The sequence below is a fragment of the Pinus tabuliformis genome, chromosome 8 (assembly GCF_031772625.1).
Source record: "Pinus tabuliformis cultivar Carrire ecotype Pingquan chromosome 8, CPIR1, whole genome shotgun sequence".
Lineage (NCBI taxonomy): Eukaryota > Viridiplantae > Streptophyta > Pinopsida > Pinales > Pinaceae > Pinus > Pinus tabuliformis.
In genome coordinates, this window is record NC_142294.1 from 1,527,974,261 (window position 1) to 1,527,988,571 (window position 14,311).

Here is a 14,311-nt window from a genome sequence, read left to right on the forward strand (position 1 = left end):
TCCTTTGCTATTTTTCCTACGCAATGTAATTTCTATTTACTGTTAGGGAAATTCTTTCGACAATATAGTCGATATGTTTTTCAAATTTTCAGAAGCTTGAATAGTGATTTGGATGACGGGACTGTGTTCCCATTTTGCTCCAATGTCACTGATCTCCTCTTTCCATATGTATCGGCACCTAGTCCCCCTCTTGTTATTTTATAATATATCAGTAACTGATCTTGTTAAAAAAAAACATAGATGACAAATGTAAAAATCACCTATATTTTAAATATCAAATTCTAATTTAGAAAATAATTTAGGTTTTAAATTTCTAATTAAAATTAATATTGTGGTTAACATTAAAAGTTAAAGGTCTTCTCTCAACCCTACCTATTTATCAATATGCTATAATTTTGGCTCCTGCCAGCATCCATAAACAAATGGAGCTAATCATGAGAGGATTCCTCTAGCAAGGAGGGAAACAAGACACAAAAAAATTCAGCCTTGTTCGCTGGGACCAAGTGACTCTCCCTTTTGAAAAAGGAGGTATCTCCATTAGGATTTCGAGCCTGACAAATAAAGCTCTAGGCTTCAAGCTTGTTTGGCGAATGTTAGTTGAGAAAGGCAGTTGGTGGGTTGAAGCGCTGTTAAAAAAATACCTCAATGGCTAGCACTCAAAGATCCTCACTGAATTGATCTCAGAGCGACCATGCACTCAAGCGTGGAAACTCATTAAAAAAGTCATCCCTCAAATCAAAGACCATATATCGAAGAGCTCGGGGAATGGGAAAGACATTGCCATATGGACAGACAGAATTATGGGATCTGCTCCATTGAATCAAAGCCAGCAATACAGAGCCTTGAAAGTTTGGATGGATAACAAAAACATAACCTCTCTCTATGATATCTCAGACTGGGAGCAAAACAATTGGACTGTCTGGAAATATTTTCCTCTTCCAAATAGATTGAAAAAATAGTGGGATGATATGAAGATCACTTTGGCTGGAGCTGCCCCTATAAACAAAAAGATCCAAGATAGCTATGTTTGGGAACCTAGTGGAGGAAAGTTTACAGTGAAGTCCGGATATAAGTTCCTCCAACCCAACAATAATCTTGAGAACTGGAACCTCAGGTCTACAGTATGGAAGAATGAGTGCCTTCCAAAAATAAAATTCTTTGCATGGACCCTCTTAAAAGGTAAGATCCTCACTATGGAAAATCTTAGGAAAAAAGGTATACAAGGGCCATCCATGTGCGTTTTATGCCAGAAGGAGGAGGAAAGCAGTCAGCGTCTCTTTTTGGATTGTGCCATTGCAAGGCACTATTGGAAGCAAATAATAAGTCCCCTGGAGATGACCAGTGATATTTTCGATCAGCTCACAACTCTAAATAAGAACTGGGAGAAAAACTATCCATATACAAAACAAAACAAATCTGCCATTATTCGTGTTTGGAAATGTCTCCCATCTGTTCTCTACTGGCAAATTTGGCTTGCAAGAAATAGCTGCATATTCAAAAGTCAAAAGCCTAACCCAGGACTCATTCTCGCCAAAATGTGGGGGCTAGTGGCAGAGATGATTAGTGCCAATGTTGTGTTCAGTGTTGATCAAAATAACTGGCAGAATGAAGAAAAGGAGTGGTATAACAAACTTCCTTTGGTGTGTTCCGTGAGGAAGCAACTGCCAACAAAGACAGGGAGAAGAAATAGAGGTTGGAAGCTCAGGGGAAATGAAATTGAAATCAAAAAATGGATCCAAAACCAAAAGAAATACACTCTTAGATTTGATGGTGCTTCCAAAAATAATCCAGGCAGAGCAGGAGCTGGGGGAGTTATCTATGATCAGAAAGGAGAAGTCATCTCCTCCTATGAATGGGGGCTTGGTAACATGACAAACAATAAAGCAGAGGCATACAGTTTGTTCCTAGGCACATGCATCCTCAATAAACTCTAGGCCAAAGACCCAGTTGTAATCGGTGACTCAGCAATAATCATCGCTGCAATGGAAATGGGGGGAGAATTCAAAAACCAGGCTTTAAACAGAGTCAAACAAATAATTTTAGATAATACCAAACATCTAGGAAATATCAAATATAAGTACGTTCTAAGAGCTTATAATCAAGAGGCCAATTCCCTTGCCAATAAGGCAGTGAATCGGAGGGTCGGGCAAGTAAAAGAAATTCAAAATATATATGAAAAATCTATTCCCTGAATTCCCCTCCCCTTTGGACGGGATCAATACTCATTGTACAGACAGTCAAATCAACCAAGTTGCTACAACATTCCACAGGCAAAAGAAACAGGTGATCGTCCAGCCCAGGCCTGACAATAGAATCTCAGATCATCTTCATAGAGCAGAGTGGAGAATCCTCAGCAAGAAGACTGATACGCATAGGTTCTCGGATTTGGAAAAAATATGTCCAAGGGATTCGCATAAGTTAGGCTCCAGTCAAGAATTACAGTACTTTCCAGTCCCTTTCACGATCCCTCATCAGATGACAGTCACAAAGACCGAAGGAAATCCGCCTAGAACAGAGCGGAAGATCGTTCTCGTTCAGGGCAGTATTCAGAGGATCAGCCTTAATAAAAATTATTGTCCTCAAGACAAGCCAGAAGTGGGCATCAGTCTTTTCATTCGCAGGGATATCAAATTTGTAATAGATCACATTGTTACAGCAATCAGGAAGGATCACGAGGATTTTCTCATCAGTTTCTATAAGAAGCAGCCCGGGTCAAGGTTGCTTCATATGAAGAAGCCTCCCATCAGCGTGTGCTTTACAGGTCACAGTGATTATTTCAGGAGGTGTCCAAGGTGTAGCTACTCCTCTTCTCTCTGGTGTTTTGGTAGAGGTAACGTTGTTTCAGTTCCTTGTCTCTGTAATTTTTACACTAACTCCTGGCTTGTCTCTGTGGTTCAGCATTTGAACAGGGCGCGCTATCCTATCTCAGAGAAAATTCTTTGTTCATCACAACTTTCTCCCTTTCATAGCCCCCAGATCTTCTTCCATCCTCTCTACTTCTTCCATCCTCCTTTGCCTAATCTGATTCTCCACCATTGTCATTACCTTCCTCTCATTGGCCCTCTCTCCTCCATGCACATTCAGCATTCGGCCTTAAGTGAAGATCTGATTCACAAGCCTCTTTCGATCTGCAATAGACTTCTGTCCAAAGGGATAACTTTGGGCAATAATTCCAGAATTGTGGCTTTTAGCCCATACACTCTCAGAAAACGTCTGACACAGATTTGTATCGAGGTCAAGAGGAGCTTCCCCTTTGCTTCCAAAATGTCCAACAATCCTTTGGATCAGATCGAGACCAACAGCAACTATGCACTCTGCAAGGCTCATTGCTTCATGATAGGTCGTTTCATCAAATATTTCAATGAGCTCAAGGCTGAAGTGGAGTCAAAAAATAAGTCCAAGAAGAAGAAATTTGAGAAGCAAAAGGTAGAAATTGAAGGGCTTAAAGAAAAATGCCAACATCTTGAAGAAGCAGTAAGATATATAAAGACACTGAACCAAAGCGAGCAAGGCGAAGCCTCGACCAAGCTCAGCGACAAGAAAGACAAGCTTCCAGATGATTCGGTTAACCAGTTTTGGTGATTCCTTTGCTATTTTCCTATGCAATGTAATTTTTGTTTACTGTTAGGGCAGTTCTTTCGACAATATAGTCGATATGTTTTTCAAATTTTCAGAAGCTTGAACAGTGATTTGGATGACGGGACTGCGTTCCCATTTTGCTCCAATATCACTGATCTCCTCTTTCCATATGTACTGGGACCTAGTCCCTCTCTTGTTATTTTATAATATATCAGTAACCGATCTTGTTAAAAAAAAACATAGATGACAAATGTAAAAAGCACCTATATTTTAAATATCAAATTCTAATTTAGAAAATAATTTAGGTTTTAAATTTCTAATTAAAATTAATATTGTGGTTAAAATTAATGTTAAAATTAATGTTAAAATATTGATAGAAAAAATAAAAAATAAAAAACTTTATGGTGGTGTTTAAAGATATTGTTGTTTGTTTTTACTCGCTAGTAAGATAATCATGGAATTTTATGGCTTATAAATAAGTTACATCATAGATAAATATCTAAAGTCATAAACTATAAATAACTTGACCTAGTCAAATTTAGACCTTAAAAAGAAAAAAGAAAAAAATTACAATATATTTTTTACTTTGATTAAATATTATTTATATTTTTTTAAAATTAACAAATATTAATCGATATATATTTTATTCAATTTAATTTAACACTACTTTGTAATCTACTCTTTATATATTTATATTTATATATATATATATATATATATATATATATATATATATATATATATCTTTTACTAAGTGAGGACTATATTTGTTACCCCATAATCTTGTTCAAATATTTAAGCTAAACTATATATGTGTGTGTCTAACTATCTAAGCTAAACTATGTATATAGCCTAGAGTTATCGAGGCACTTTAAAGTAAAAGTTAAATATATAGCTACATCTCGAAAGATTGTAGTAAATAATAGTCTCATGACCAATACACACATAAATGGATCAAAACCCATATACATATTTTTAATTCAAAAACCCATATATTTTGAATAGATAAAATTCATCCCATATATTTTGAATAGATAAAATTGAATACATTATTGAGACACTCTTTAATGTTGAAATTACTAATTCAAAAACCTAACCTAACCTTAAAAAAACTTTATTTATTATATAATAAAAAAACATTAAAATAAACTTTAATTCACTTATATATGCGTAGGTAAGGAGACTATTAATATAAACTTTCAGTGGATGTTATATTTACGAAGTACGGATTGGCATGGTTGGATGACCGCAGATCCTGAAGAGCATTACGGTGAGAAATTAACTTGATTGTTAGCTTTTGGGAATATTTTGATATTTTAGAATTAGGACCATAATAAAGTTAAAATTTTGATTTTTGATATTTTAGAATTAGGACAATAATCAAGTTAAAACATTGATTTCGGTTTTTTCAAATTGATTAATTTGAATTTTAACGAGAACGATTCACTGTCATTTCATTATCGGTAATAATTATGGTTTTCAATTATTATTTTTAATTGTTGAAAGTTTATTAAGTTATCATTGAGTTAATGATTGGTTTAGTGTAGGGCTAATGGTTATTTTAGAATTAGGACAATAATCAAGTTAAAATATTGATTTTGGTTTTTTTCAAATTCAAGAACGATTCACTGTCATTTCATTATTGGTAATAATTATGGTTTTCAATTATTTTTTGAATTGTTGAAAGTTTATTAAGTTATCATTGAGTTAATGATTGGTTTAGTGTATGGCTAATGGTTAATAATGTTTGCCTTGGCATGGTATGTTTTTATGGACATTATTTCTTAGATGTTATATAGTATTATTTGTGAAATTAACTTAATTGTTGAATTTTAATTTTTAAAATTAGATAAATAATAATAAAGTCAAATATTTGATTTCACTCTAATTGATAAGATTTTAAGAGGTTTTGTTTAATTAAGCCACAATGGAGTGTTTAAATCATTTTTTGATGACGAAAATAGATTTAGCACCATCAAAAACCTATGGGCACCCAAAATCCTAAAACTTAATAGCTGCAACCCAAATTTTCAAAAATTCCCACCAATTTTTTTCAAAACCTTTACTTGAATTTCCATTATTTTTTTGGGGCGAAAACCTCACATGTTTATCCTACGCAATTCTAAAATAATTTCAAAATCAATAATCAAATTAAGGATCACTTGCGACAACTCAGCCCAATCACACTCACCCAAAGTCATACGAGCATGGACTCTCTACCTCGAGTGTGGATGGTGTTGTGGCATGACCCAATGTCTCTCGCTTTTCCATCCAGGACCACTTTCCATGAAAATCATCATACACATAAATATAAAAGGAGTTATTTTTAGTGCGTTTTTTGGACTTTCTGGTGTCGGAATCTGGCGGAAAAATTTGAGGTGAAATCTTGATTTGTGTTATTTAAACTAGTTTTTTGACTGTATATATGGATTCGGCACCCTGAAAAACCCACCAAAAAGACTTCCAAAAAATCTCACTAAAGACGACTCGAATATAAATGTCTACATAAATATATATGTATTCATATAAATATCCCCTAAAAATTACTATGGAAGAGACACATGTGAGGCCATCACAAATTTATTCGATGGGTATTAGATTTTGGGGTTTATTCTTTAATGCTTGAGTTGGAGATTTTAGGGCTTAAAGATAATTGTCATTTTGTAGCCACTAGGCAAAAGAATGACTTATGGCCCACAAAAAAAAGTTGGAGCCTAATTTAATTTTTAATAACAAAATAAAATATAACTTTGCATAAATGTAATTGATAATTTAATTGAAAATAATTATAAAAATATTTTAATTTATTAATTAAATAATTACATACATATAAATATATGAATGTAATTTTAAGATAAAGTAATTATCTTGATTGCACAAAGTAAAATTTTCAACCTCACATCAATCTAGGAACTATTTTATTGGAAAGAATCTCTCAAATCCAACTACTTCCAACAACCTCCTAAGAGTAAGAAAATATTATTTCTCATAGAGAACTAACTCTGCATAATAATGTCCAATAATTCTAATAGTCAAATATGATCATGCACACATAAGACAAGTAGGAGCTATATACTCTAACACTCCCCCTTAACAATTGTTTGTCATAATCTTGAGTAGTTGAGGTCTACACCAATATGTTTTCTTCCTTAACACATGATGCACTATGAACTGAATCACCTCTTAATTAGCAAAGTCTATCTATGGTACAACCTGGTGTTTACAAACATTACCAAAAAGTTGACATCCATATAAAGGAACAACCATCCACCAGAATGCATGTGTACTAATTGTTGCAACCGCTTGTCTACTAGGATGTCCTTTGTGTACATGTTTCATTCAAACATCATATCTTCATACCTATGAACGTACCTTTAACTCCCCCCTGCATCACCGTCATTATCATCCTAGGTTTCCTCAGCTCACCTGTAGCCGTGCTTTGGGATTTCTCGACCTTCCCTCAATAATGAAAATAGTAAAATAATATTAGATTGCATCATCAAATTTTAAAAGGAAAAAAAAGAAAAAACTATTTTTTCAACTCGTATTTTCAACTTATCTCCCTATGGGTTTACTCAAATTTCGAGCGGGAACACTCGTTAGATGCAAATTTGATTCATTGTCCAAGGAGTACCCATGTTGCTACTTTCGATGGACCCCACTACACAAAAAATGACAAATACATGAAAAACAGTATTGCAATCATGTTTTTTCATGTACTTCTCATTTTTCATGTAGCAAGGTCCATCAAAAGTATGCAACATGGCTACTCCTTGGATGAGGAATTAAATTTTGCATCCAACGAGTACTCTCGCTCGAAATTTGAGTAAAAACTTAGGGAGATAAGTTGAAAACAAGAGTTGAAAAAATAGTTTTAATATTTTATTATTTTTACTAGTGGTCCTCCCTCATTGGTTGTTATAAACTAAGAGTTCATTTCCCAATCAATTACGAAATGCTATAGTTCTTCGCTATTCCCCATTCGGAAGTAATTCGTTGAGATTATGCACTTTTCTATCTCCAAAGTGCAGCTGGTTGGGCCCAGCCATATTATTCGAATATACAACTCGCACACACTCCCTTTCCAAAATAGATCAGTACACTAAGCACCACACTTGAATTTATTATATTTGTTTCTAAAATATTGGTATTTGATCCGAAACCCTCAGCGGAAGGCCAATAACTCAAGGAAATGAAAGGATCAATTACATTTTTCATATGCTCTCCCCTCATAGATAAGGATATGTTCTACAGAATTTTGTTATTTTCTTATTTGATCCTATCTAGTTCTGGATAATAATATTTGGGATACTTAACTTAGTCCCAGGTCTTTTATAAGGATAAAAAGCCAAGCAAAATAAACACACAAAGCCGGGTCTTACACCCACACCCAGAAAATCTGGGTCTTCCCTCTACACCCACCCTCTTTACACCCTCTACACAATGGATAGATTCTTTATGAGGTCCCCTGCCCAAGGAAAGACTCCCCCAACCAATAGATATAAGGCACCACAATAGATATTTGTCTTAAGACACCCTTAGTCAACCCTTCGGCAAATCTAAGGAATTGATAAGATCCACAATCCAATCTCTAGGAAGGCCAGTCTCTCTATCTCTGTCCAGGATGATCCCCATCCCAATTGCAAAAATGTTGAATCATACCCCATGGTTGACAGCATCATCTTGAATCCTATTGGTTCTTATAAATTTTATTTTGGTTGTACATTTTTCTTAGGAGGCCTATTTTAGACCTCAAAAGTCCCCTAATGATACTCACTTAACTTTTAACTCCATATCTATGCTCTTAAGCTCCATGCAACTTTTGCTTCAGAAATTGCACAGGGGCCTCACTCAATGAACCTCTAACCTATCACGTGCATTCATGGCATATTAAACAATACCCTTAATTTGACTACATATTGGAAAATACCCCTAAAATTCACATTATTTAACCCCCTACCAATACATACCCAATACACCTTCCCAATTAAAAAAACCCCTACTCCCACTAGATATTGTAGGTATCCATTTTTTCATTAACATTTTTATACCCCTTTATATTTTTTCATTAACTTTGAGCTCCATTTTTTATACCTGCCAATATAAAAACCCTTTACCCCCTATATATCCCCCAATATATTATGCCATTTTTTCCTCATTAAATATCCCCCAATATGAACCCACGTGGTATGGTATTGCTCCCCTAGTGAATCCCCCATGAGAAATTGTTGAGTCCAACTTTTGCTTCAGAAAATTGTTGAGTCAAATTTCTAATGGCCCCAACGAGCCCACTTCATTATCACCAGATTGAAGTTTGGTCACAAGAACCTTAACAAACTTCTTCACCTCTAGGTTTGCATCATCTCCATATATGTCAAAAGAAGTGATAGCTTGATTTTCCCAACATCAACTTCATATCAACCAATTTTCTCATTCAGAATTTCTATCAAGGTAGATCGAGGAAGAAACTTGTAACCACCCACCCCACATTTACCCACTTTTACAAGCTCACTAGGGTAACATGAGCTAAGAGTTACTATGCATGACCCAAATTCCAAGATGTCGTTGTGGAAATGGGGCCTAACTTACCAACTTGTCCAACACTTACTGTAACACTCAAGAACACATGATCATTCCCTTAACAACTTGAATCCACTAGCGACCTTCACCCTGAGTCTAGGTCACTCCTTAACCTAGCTCATAGTCCAGTCACATGCAGAAAAGGCATTTAGTGCAGTTAGAGGCATCCAACCACACAAATGACCCATTCTCCCAGTGATTGTAGCCACATGGATGACCCAGATTCAATGTCGTTGGGGTAGAGGATTCCCATTTTCGAATTTTGGCTCCATAAACTTAGCCAACAACCATCCAAATACCCAAATACTTCCATAATTTTGTCATTAAATTGTACAAGTCTTCATGGATTATTCATGGCTTTATTCCTGCTCAAACTTATCAAATACATGATAATCATTTAGACAAACACATTCTAAACATATTACATGTAGGCCATGAATGCACATTCTACTCATTGTTCCCTTAGTTCATCAAATGATTATCAAGAAGGCTTAATGCACTCTCATGCTAGTTGTAGCAAACACATATTAGCCAATGCATTCATATAATCATACAATATCTTATCAAACCATGAAAAAGATCCATAACAATAGCACATCATATACCAAGAGTATACCATGCATGTATCTAGCATTTAACCAGAATGAAGGTATGAAAACCTAGTCATAAAATCAACACAATAACTAGTACATGTGCTCATATATCTCAATAAGAAATAACACATAATAACATATGCATAAATCCAACCAAGTCAGGGACTTCCACGTACCACCTGACCATAGATTGGGCTAAACCAAATCTTTCTTTCAGATAATCACCCTTTTGCCATATTCCAAGCATGATGTGGGATCTCATGGGATAAACCAAAACAAAACCAACAAGGGATTCTAGAGGCTAAACCACCTCAATCTTCAACCATAGTGATTTCACCAAAACTGGTCTAGAAATCACCAAGCTAACACAAGTTTGGATGCCTCAGAATTTCTTCGTCATACCTAGAGGAATTTTAATTTCTCCACCCACCTATGAAGGGCTTCCCAAAGAAAACCATCTCCACCCCCAACCCTTGGTATTTTCCTGAGACCACCTCACCTGGATCCAAAATCTTCTGGCAATCTAAAACTCAACCAAGAATGAATCCCATCACACCATGGCTATCAAGGAAATTGCAAGACAAGGTTGACACCAATGTCAATCCAAGAAAATCCCATGTTAGTGACAACAAACATCAACAATAAACCAATGTATGCATCATGCATCAAATCTCAGCATGCTAAATCACACATGCACACTGTTACCTGCAAATCCACAACTATTTTCTGCCCTCACTTGTTGTTGTCCAAACTTGCTCTTGCGATCACTTGCTTTTCCGTGCTTGTCCTATGCTTGCTTTCTTGTTCTCTCTCTTGGAGTTTGATTTCTTCCTTAGCACCACTAAAGTTGTCCAAGTTGAAAATTGATCAAAGGTTGTCAATTTTTTCTCATGTGCCTTTTTATCATTGATGTATGTTGTCTCTTCCTTTGATTTTCCTCTTTTCTTTCATTTTCCTTTATTTTCTCTCTAATTTCCCTTGCATGCATATTCCTGACTCTTCATCTTCCTTTTCTCCTATTTTCCTTCATTTCTTATATTAATTTACCATGTATTGCCTTTTTTCCTTTCCAATTTCAATGCCAATTTCCATAGCCATTAATAAACCACAAGTGACCCCCAACGTGATGTTTTTCCCCTCATTCAGCTTGGAATACATGTCTCATGACCTTGGTTGATTTTTTCCTTTTCACATGGAAATATAACTTGGGGTTGTTACAAACCCCTCCCCCTTGGGGGAACATCATCCTCGCTATTATATGACACTTATGACCAGTAAAACATATTGCTTATGGATCTTTATAACTACATCTCAATGCAATATTTACAATAAAAAAATTTTGTTAAAACATGACAAACATACCGCATATTGGATCTTTATAAAAATAGATCAATATGGTATTTACAATGACAAACACATATACTTATGCACATTTGCTTCAATCAGAAAATAAAAATATTGTTTATGGAGCTTTATAAACACATCTTGATACAATATCAACAATACGCACATATATACATATGCATATTTGCTCTAACCAACAAATAAAAGGATACGATGCCCACATCAACAACAAGGGAATCCAGAGGCTCACACATCCACCCTCAAAATTAGTACTAGGGATTCACTTCCTTCCCAGGAAATCCATAATCCACTACTAAAATAAAAGCCTCCCTACAATATCTAACACTACAATTATTGTGCTACTAGTTCTCTCAGTGAATAGTTACTGTCTCATTGTTCCCATACACACTCCTAATGTGCTTTTGATTCCAATCAACAATGTTATTGACCGAAAAAAAAATTATTTTCTAACATTCCCTTCTTTTCTTCCCAGTCCCTCAGGAAATTTGATCACCCCCTTTTGTGTTGTCACTCACCTTCCAAGTTCTCTGTCATCCCCTTCTCTGCTTCCTAGTCTCTCGAGCAATCCATCCCTTGGCAAGGTTTCCTCGAATCGGAAGGTCAAGAAGCAAAGGCATATCTCTGCCTAAAAACCATCATATTGATCATAGCATGCTTATGGCAATCAATGCACACTATTGGGTGTGTCCCACAATGGCCTTGCTCCTAAAGTCCTTTACCAACATATTGTTGCATGTTCCAATTCTATTTGTTGTTGCTTCTAAGACTCTTGCAACCAGTTCCAACCACCCAATCAGGCATTTCCATGCTTTCCTATACCAAGCACATAATTTTCATTAGACTCAAAAGGAATTGTAATAAATTCAATTCATACCTCAGTAATAGCTCGTCAGAATCTTAGACTATGTTCATAATTTTGAAATTAAAAATTGAAATGAAATAGTGATACTTATCTTTCAAATGGTTCTTCTCTTATGCCTTTATTATTTATTCTTTCCCATTTTTGTACACACACTAGATCGAGTTCCAAACCCAAAAAGAACCCAGTGCCTTCTCTTCTCTTTAACCATGTACACACATTAGATTAGTTTCGAAACTCCGTAAACACCCAGTGCCTTGTCTTCCATATGTAGTATCAACAACAAGGGCAACCAGAGACTATATCGCCTCTACCCTCAATATCAACAACTCAAGATTGGTGTCTTCCCAAGTTGTATAGGGCTCCAGGGACTACTATCTCAACTCATAGCCTCCACGGAACCAAAGCTATTACAAGGCTCAAACCCATAGCCTCTAGGGAACCCAAGGTGTTATAGGCCTTTAGAGATCCTATCCCAACCCACAACCTCTAGGGATCCTATGAACCAATCCCTTCAGAACACGTAAACGTACACACATTGTACAACAAAACACATAATGTACACACTTTACAACACAACGAATACACATGTCATAATACAACAACTACACAATACAAATGACAAAATAAAACATGTACACAACAATAGTACTACACATCCAGATACCACACCATCTCTATCAGGAAACCTTGCCTCGAGTGTCTCTCCCATGCCTTACTGTGTGCATCCACAACCCAAGTCCCAGGTTTGTGGCTCTTTTCACTATCCATGCTTGTCCCAGCATGCCACAGATCACACTGCTTTCATTCCGCTAATGTATCCTTTAGCATTTCCTACCATAACATAAACATAGGCGTAGTTATAAGCACATAATATCAAAATCATATCCATATTATACTAACCTCGTAGATCTTCCAAGGCTACTCTGCCCACCTGATTCCTCATAAAACTAGGAACCTTTTCATGTCATTCACCTGCATAAAGAAATCATTCTTCCACAATAATGATCCTTGATGACTTTTTTATACAATGGCATACATACATACATACATACATATACATATATGTATACGTATACATATACATATACATATACATATAAACATTAACATTAACATAATCATGATCACAACACAATTACCACTATTCATAAGATCAAGGTTAAGAGAACTTCCTTTATCCGTGCAACTCATGCACATTGAGAACGGCAGTTCCCAACATAGTCGAGGCATCTGATACCTCAAATCCATTTACTTTAGCTTTATTTTTACCTTTCTCATGATTGTCCTGCCACTATCCATTTACCGCAATGGACCCAACCGACTATCATATTTTTTTCCTTAATTTGGCCTTTATTCATGCATCAAGCTTCATCCAAGTCTTATATTATTTGTCGAGTTCTACTCATCTCTCTCGGAGCTCCATTAGCTTTCCTCTTTTACCCAACCAATTCCCAAGACCCACAAAACATAAAAGGAAATAACAAGAAGGAAAGATAAAGAAACAAGTAAAACCAAACAACAATACAACACCACAAACAAAGTGGCATGGTCATGCACCAGTCACAATCAAAATCACAAAAAAATCACAAACAAATAACAAAACACCAAAAGCACAAGACTTTCAATAGACACCATGACTCAACCCCAATGGTTTCCTAATGCTTCTAAGGGATCATTGGTGAAAGCTTAGCCCAAGCCTTCCTCAATATCTATGGTAGTATCTTTTTCCATGAAATTCCCTGCATCATACTGCCATAAATACACAATTTTCATCACATAAATAACTATAACAATATACCAGTTACCTTGCCCTATTGTACCCAGCATGCTGCCCTGCAACCTGAACACATGCACATATCATCTCTCAAGGGACTTAAATTCCCTCGATGAATTCGGCTAACTGGAAACCAACTATTATGCCTACATTTGATCAACCATCTTCCATGTAGATTCCTTAAGCTCACAGTTCTTTTATGCACTTTAACTTGCTATATTGCTCGATCCTGGAGCATGAGCTTATTCTACTGCAAGATGCATTGAGGCTCTGCTTGGAACTCTCCCTTTGGCTTCACCTTCCATATTGATAATAGACACTTGATTATTTTCCTACTTGTTATCCATTTTTGCATAGATCCGGGGAATTCTATGACCAACATCCTCAACTATCTACGCCACCCTGATGCGAAGGACAATCCCTCCTAATGATGATCTTCACCATATGTTCAACACCACAATGGTTCTCTGTCATTTCCTTTATTCTGTTGCTCCACATACTGAGACCCATGTCCTCTCTCAGTTGCATTGATCTTCTTATGAGGTGCCAAATTTTCCT